This window comes from Hylobates moloch, unplaced genomic scaffold, assembly GCF_009828535.3.
Source record: "Hylobates moloch isolate HMO894 unplaced genomic scaffold, HMol_V3 SCAFFOLD_19, whole genome shotgun sequence".
Lineage (NCBI taxonomy): Eukaryota > Metazoa > Chordata > Mammalia > Primates > Hylobatidae > Hylobates > Hylobates moloch.
The window spans coordinates 49380198-49387693 of NW_026652294.1; positions in this window are offsets into that span (position 1 = coordinate 49380198).

Consider the following 7496-nt stretch of genomic DNA (forward strand, 5'->3'; position numbering starts at 1 on the left):
TCCATCTCGAAAAAAAAAAGAAAAAAAAAGTATAGTGTTAAATATTAAAAGTATTGTAGTGAATCCATAATTTTTAAATACATATTTCTAATTTATTTCATTGAAAGAACTTAGAAACAGTGTCACTATAGTAGCCATGAACACACTTCACACACAGATACTGGTTTCTAAACACCATTCTCAACTAAAAAGAAGCAGCACTTCGGCTGGGTGCAGTGGCTCACGCCTGTAATCCCAGCGCTTTGGGAGGCCGAGGCGGGTGGATCACCTGAGGTCAAGAGTTCAAGACCAGCCTGGCCAACATGGTGAAACCCCATCTCTACTAAAAATACAAAAATTAGCCCGGCATGGTGGCACATGCCTGTGGTCCCAGCTATTGGGAGGCTGAGGCAGGAGAATAGCTTGAACTTGGGAGGCGGAGGTTGCAGTGAGCCAAGATGGTGCCACTGCACTCCAGCCTGGGTGACAGAGTGAGACATCATCTCAGAAAAAAAATTGAAAAATGGAAAATAAAAAAGAAGCAGCACTTGTTGGAAAGACAGCTGATTCCAGGTGTGAGGCAGGTAAAGCACAAGGCAAGGCCATAATATTTCTTATTGTACCAGAAAGCAAAGAAGTATGCAAATACTCAATCAAAAGCCAACTTGCAAATATTTTCTTCCATTCTGTAGGTGGTCTGTTCATTCTGTTCTTAGTTTATTTTGCTGTGCTCTTTAATTTAATTAGGTCCCAGTTGTCAATTTTTGTTTTGTTTTGTTGCTTTTGGGGACCCAGCCAAAAATTATTTGCTAAGGCCAGTGTCAAGAAGGGTACTTCCTAGATTTTCTTCTAGGATGTTTTGTTTTGTTTTGTTTTGTTTTTGAGACAGTCTTGCTCTGTCGCCCAGGCTGGAGTGCAGTGGCGTGATCTCAGCTCACTGCAAGCTCCGCTTCCCGGGTTCATGCCATTCTCCTGCCGCAGCCTCCTGAGTAGCTGGGGCTACAGGCGCCCACTACCACGCCCAGCTAATTTTTCTTTTTTTCTTTTTTTTTGTATTTTTAGTAGAGACAGTGTTTCACCATGTTAGCCAGGATGGTCTCAATCTCCTGACCTTGTAATCCACCCACCTTGGCCTCCCAAAGTGCTGGGATTACAGGCGTGAGCCACCGCGCCCGGCCTCTTCTAGGATCTTTATAGTTTGAGGTCTTATATTTAAATTTTTAATCCATCTTGAGTTTTTTTTTTTTTCCGTAGGGTGAAAGGTAAGGGTCTAGTTTCATTCTTCTGCCTATAGTTAGCCAGTTACCCTAGCACCACTGATTGAATTAGGGAGTCCTTTCCCCATTGCTTTTTTTTGTTAGGCTTGTCTAAGATCAGATGGTCATAGATGTGTGAGTTTATTTCTAAGTTTTTGATTCTGGTTCATTGGTCTATGTGTCTTTTTTTGTACCAGTACCATGCTGTTTTGGTTACTGTAGCCTTATAGTATAGTTTGAAGTCAGGTAATTTGATGTCTCCAGCTTTGTTCTTTTTGGTTAGTATTGCTTTGGCTATTTGAGCTCCTTTTTGGTTCCATATGGATTTTAGAATAGCTTTTTTTATTCTGCGAAGAATGACCTTGGTAGTTTGATAGGAATAACATTGAATCTGTAATGTGGCAGTATGGCCATTTTAATGATATTGATTCTTCCAATCTATGAACATGGAATGCATTTCTGTTTATTTGTTGGTCTCTGATTTCTTTTGGCAGTGTTTGTAGTTCTCCTTGTAGAGATCTTTCACTTCCTTGGTTAGCTGTATTCCTAGGCATTTCATTTTCTTGGTGGCTATTGTAAGTGGGATTGTGTTCTTGATTTCACTCTCAGCCTGCGCACTATTGATGTGTAGAAATGCTACTGATTTTCGTACATTGATTTTGTATCCTGAAGCCTTGCTAAAATTGTTTATCAGTTCTAGTAGACTTGAGGTGGAGTCTTTAGGGTTTTTTAAGTGTGGAATCATATTGTCAATGAAGAGATAGTTTGACTTCTTCTTTTCCTATTTGGATGCCTGTTGTATTTCTTTCTTTTGCCTGAATGCCCTGGCTAGGACTTCCAGTATTATGTTGAATAGGAGCAGTGAGAGCAGGCATCCTTGTCTTGGTCCAGATCTCAAAGGAAATGCTACCAGCTTTTGCCAATTCAGTAGGATGTTGGCTGTGAGTTTGTCATAAATGGCTCTTATTATTTTGAGGCATCTTCCTTTAATGCCTAGCTTGTCGAGAGTTTTTATCATGAAAGGATGCTGGATTATATTGAAAGATTTTTCTGCATCTATTGGGCTGATCATATGGTCTAATGTCCAGAATCTGTAAGGAACTTAAACAAATCTACAAGCAAAAAATAAATAACCTCATTAAAAAATGGACTAAGGATATGAACAGACAATTTTTTTTTTTTTTTTTTTTTTTTTTTGAGACAGAGTCTCACTCTGTCGCTCAGGCTGGAGTACAGTGGTGCAGTCTCGGCTCATGGCAGCTTCTGTCTCCTGAGTTCAAGTGATTCTCCTGCCTCAGCTGCCTGAGTAGCTGGGATTACAGGCGCGCACAACCACACCCAGCTAATTTTTGTATTTTTAGTAGAGACAGGGGTCTCAACCTGTTGGCCAGGCTGGTCTTGAACTCCTGACCTCAAATGATCCACCCGCCTTGGCCTCCCAAAGTGCTGGGATTACAGGCGTGAGCCACCACGCCCGGCCTGGGGCTGACAATTTTTAAAAGAAGAAATACAATGTATGAAAATTAGTAGCATTTCTATACATGGATAACAAACATGAAAAAATGTTCATCATCACCAATCATCAGAGAAAGGCAAATCAAACCCACAATGAGATACCATCTCACACCAGTCAGAATGGCTATTATTAAAAAGTCAAAATAGGCTGGGCGTGGTGGCTCACGCCTGGAATCCCAGCACTTTGGGAGGCTGAGGTGGGTGGATCACGAGGTCAGGAGATCGAGACCATCCTGGCTAACACGATGAAACCTCATCTCTACTAAAAATACAAAAAATTAGCCAGGCATGGTGGCGGGCACCTGTAGTCCCAGCTACTAGGCAGGCTGAGGCAGGAGAATCACTTGAACCTGGGAGACGGAGGTTGCAGTGAGCCAAGATCGTGCCACTGCACTCTAGCCTGGAAGACAGAGTGAGACTCTGTCTCAAAAAAAAAAAAAAAAAAAAAAAAAAAAAAAAAAAAAAAAAAAAAAAAAAAAAGTCAAAATACAGACCAGGTGCGGTGGCTCACTCCTGTAATCCCAGCACTTTGGGAGGCCAAGGCGGGTGGATCACCTGAGGTCAGGAGTTTAAGACCAGCCTGACCAACATAGTGAAACGCCGTCTCTACTAAAAATACAAAAATTAGCTGGGTGTGGTGGTACACGCCTGTAATCCCAGCTACTCAGGAGGCTGAGGCATGAAAATCGTTTGAATCCAGCAGGCCAAGGTTTCAGTGAGTCGAGATTGTGCCACTGCACTCCAGTCTGAGAGACAGAGCAAGATTCTGTCTCAAAAAAAAAAAAAAAAAGTCAAAATACAATAGATGCTGGCAAGGCTGTGGAGAATAGGGAACACTTACATACTGTTGCTGGGAATGTAAATTAGTTCAGCCACTGTGGAAAGCAGTTTAGAGATTTCTCTAATTACTTAAAACAAAGCTCCATTCAACCCAACAATCCCATTACTGGGTATATACCCAGAGAAAAATAGATCATTATGCCAAAAAGACACATGCATATGTATGTTTATTGCCATGCTGTTCACAATAGTAAAGACATGGAATCAATGTAGGTGCCTATCAGTGGTGGATTGGATAAAGAAGATGTAGTACATATACACTGTGGAGTACTACACAGTCATAAAAAAGAAAGAAACCATGTTCTTTGGAGCAATATGGATGGAGCTGGAGGCCATAGTCCTAAGGGAATTAACGCAGGAACAAAAACCCAAATACCACACGTTCTCACTTACAAGTGGGAGCTAAATATTGAGCACACATGGATATAAACAAGGGAACAACAGATACGGTGGACTACTAAGTGCACTAAGGAGGGGGATGTGGATTGAAAAACTGTCTATTGGGTACTATGCTCATGACCTGGTGCAATATACCCATGTAACAAACCTGCGTATGTATCCCCTGTATCTAAAACAAACATTGAAAAAATTTTTTAAAAGCCAACTTGAATGAACTGCCACTCACCATTTTTGGCACAATTTGAGGAACAAAAAAAATTGAATAAAACACATCCTTGAGAATGCAATGATAATAAAAAGAAAAAAGAGAAAGGGGAAGGGGAAGAAAATACTTCTTTAGAGAAGAATGGTAGCTAATAATTGTAAAAGGAATGTGGAATTAGGCTGGGCGTGGTAGCTGACGCCTACAATCCCAGCACTTTGGGAGGCCAAGGTGGGGAGATCACTTGAGCTCAGGAGTCCGAGACCAGCCTACCCAACATGGTGAAACCCTGTCTCTACTAAAAATACAAAAATTAGCCAGGCATGGTGACGTGCACCTGTAGTACCTGCTACTCAGAAGACTGAGGCACAAGAATTGAACCTGCGGGGTGGAGGTTACAGTGAGCTGAGATCACACCACTGCACTTCAGCCTAGGTGACAGAGCGAGGCTCTGTCTCAAACAAAGAAATGTAGGATTAGAAAATCATCAATTTTGCTACCCCAGTGTAATTATCAATATAGGCAAAGCACATTAAAAGATGCTAAAATTATTGGGTAAAATACTACTTAGGGACAGGCTATTCAGTCAGTGCCAAAGAATCATCCCACAGATTACCTGCTAATTACAAAGGGAAAAAATGTACCTTTACATTGGAGAAATCTGGTGGTCACCACCTTATCCTATAGATCAAACAGCATTTACCAATATTGGGACAACCTAACAAGGCACCTGCTGATAGGATATTATAAAGAAGGACACCACACCACCTATAAAATAATCACACCCAAAACAATTGAACTGAATTTTATTATGAGGAGCAATCAAATTTAGAATGTAAGACATTCTATGAGACAGCTGGCTGGATCGCTTCAAAATGGGAAAAATAATTAAAAAGCCAAAAAGACCAGAGAATTGTTCTAGACTAAAAGACTGAAGAGACATTGAGCCTTGACTGAATCATTGATCCCAATGTATAGCCAAAAAGACATCTTGGGGACAATTGGGTTGGAATCTGCTCTGCATATTAGAAAATATGACGGAATGATTAAATTTTCTTAGGTAAAATAATGGTATTGTGGCATTGCAGGAGAATGTCTATTTTGATAGGAGATGCCCGCTGAAGTATTTAGGGGTAGAGTATCTTGAAGTGTGGTCACTTTGAAAGTGTTCAGAAAAAGACTATATATAAAAAGAGAAAGCAAATTGCCAAGGTAAAGAATAAAGGGTGTGATTTGTACTATTCTTTCAATTTATCCATAGATTTGAAACTTTTCAAAATAAAGTTGAAAACAGTTCTAGAAAGGTATCTATTGCTGCAATGTATTGTTAAGTAAAACAGTATAAATAGTACAATTCTTTTTTTTTTTTTTTTTTGAGACGGAGTTTTGCCCTGTCACCCAGACTGGAGTGCAATGGTATGATCTTGGCTCACTGCAGCCTCTGCCTCCCAGGTTCAAGCAATTCTCCTGCCTTAGCCTCCCAAGTAGCTGGGACTACAGGTGCCCATGCCACCATGCCCGGCTAATTTTTGGTATCTTTAGTAGAGACAGGCTTTCACCATGTTGGCCAGGCTGGTCTCAAACTCCTGACCTCTTGATCCACCCACCTCCACTTCCCAAAGTACTGGGACTACAGGCATGAGCCACTGCCACTGGCCCATATGAATGGTACAATTCTATGTTAGGGTAATGTTAGCTGCTGTAACAAAGGGACCAAGAATGCAGTGGCTCAGTCAACGAGATAAAAGTGTATCTCTTGCACACGTGACAGTCCTGGTGAGATGTACAGGTCAGCAGGCAGCACTTCTCAGACTTTCAGGGACTCAGGCTGATTCTGGGTCTGCCGTCTTCAACATATGACTTTCAAAGTTGTTGCTCTCCAACTCACAGGAAGGTGATAGGCAGAGGTGCAGGGCCAGAGATTTTCTCTGTGGAGGCTGCACACATTGCTTCTGCTCATACTCCCCTGGGTGAGACCTTTCTCCTGAGTTGCAGTGGGGCAGCAGGTGCAGGGGCTGAATGATTCAGTTCAAGATGGGCAACCACACATCCCAACTTCAACTCTTAGCAATTTAGAAGGGATTTTGGTAGAAAGGTAGTAGTCTCCATCAGTCATTAAAAAGTATCTAAAAGAATACAGGGCCGGGCATTATAGGTGGCTCACACCTGTAATCCCAGCACTTTGGGAGGCTGAGGCAGGCGGATCACTTGAGATCAGGAGTTCAAGACCAGTCTGGCCAACATGGCGAAACTCCATCTCTACTAAAAATACAAAAATTAGCCAGGCGTGGTGGCACATGCCTGTAATCCCAGCTACTTGGGAGGCTGAGGCAGGAGAATCACTTGAACCTGGGAGGTGGAGGTTGCAGTGAGCCGAGATCATGCCACTGCACTGCAGCTTGGGCGACAGAGCAAGACTCTGTCTCAAAAAAAAAAAAAGAATACAGACCAACCAATTCAAAGCTCTTATTTCAAGGTTAATTGGATTTTGAACGTTTTAAATATCTTTATGCTTGTCTTTGTTTTTCCATTCTGAGCATGCATTTCTTTTGTAATAAAGAAAAGAATTATGCTTTACAAAAATAAACCATTGAAACCACAAAGAGATTATTTCACTGGCAAATTTGCAGGATGTTTTGTTTTCTCTCTCTAAAAGAAACATATAGCTAAATCGTAAATACTACTTTAAGCATTCTTCTACTCAGAAACCTTCAGTGGGACCCCACTCTCTATCACATTTGCTCGAATCTCAGGGCTCTCCACAGTCTGGCCCACACCCTCCTCCTCACCCCATGCTCAAGCCACCTGCCTGGCTGGCCTAGAATCACGCCTGCTCTTCTCACTCCATCCATCCTGCGGCTCATGTGCTGCCTCCAGCCTAGCCAGACCCCACCCATTCTTCAAGTCCCAGCACACACTGCCACCTTCCCTTGACCTTTCACCTTTTCCCAGGGGTTTTCCACAACACTTAGAATGGGTGCAACACAATGTATCCCTTGATTAAACGTTGTTTTCCATTTTGCTGGTAAGGCATTAATCTTATCTCTCTCATTGTCAGCTTATTTCTATATCCTTCACAGAGCCTAGCACGATATTAAAGACATAATAGGTGCATATGACACATCTCAGTTGACTTCCATGTTTAATGACCTGTTATTCTGAGTAGGAAGCATTTTCATCGATGATCTCCATTTGATGGCCAAGCCCCCTGGTGTTGCTCAGATGCTCCTCTCAGCTAAAAGAAGAATGTGAATTCAAATAAAGGATGAAGGAGAAACACACTGCAGCAAAATCATATCTGAAAG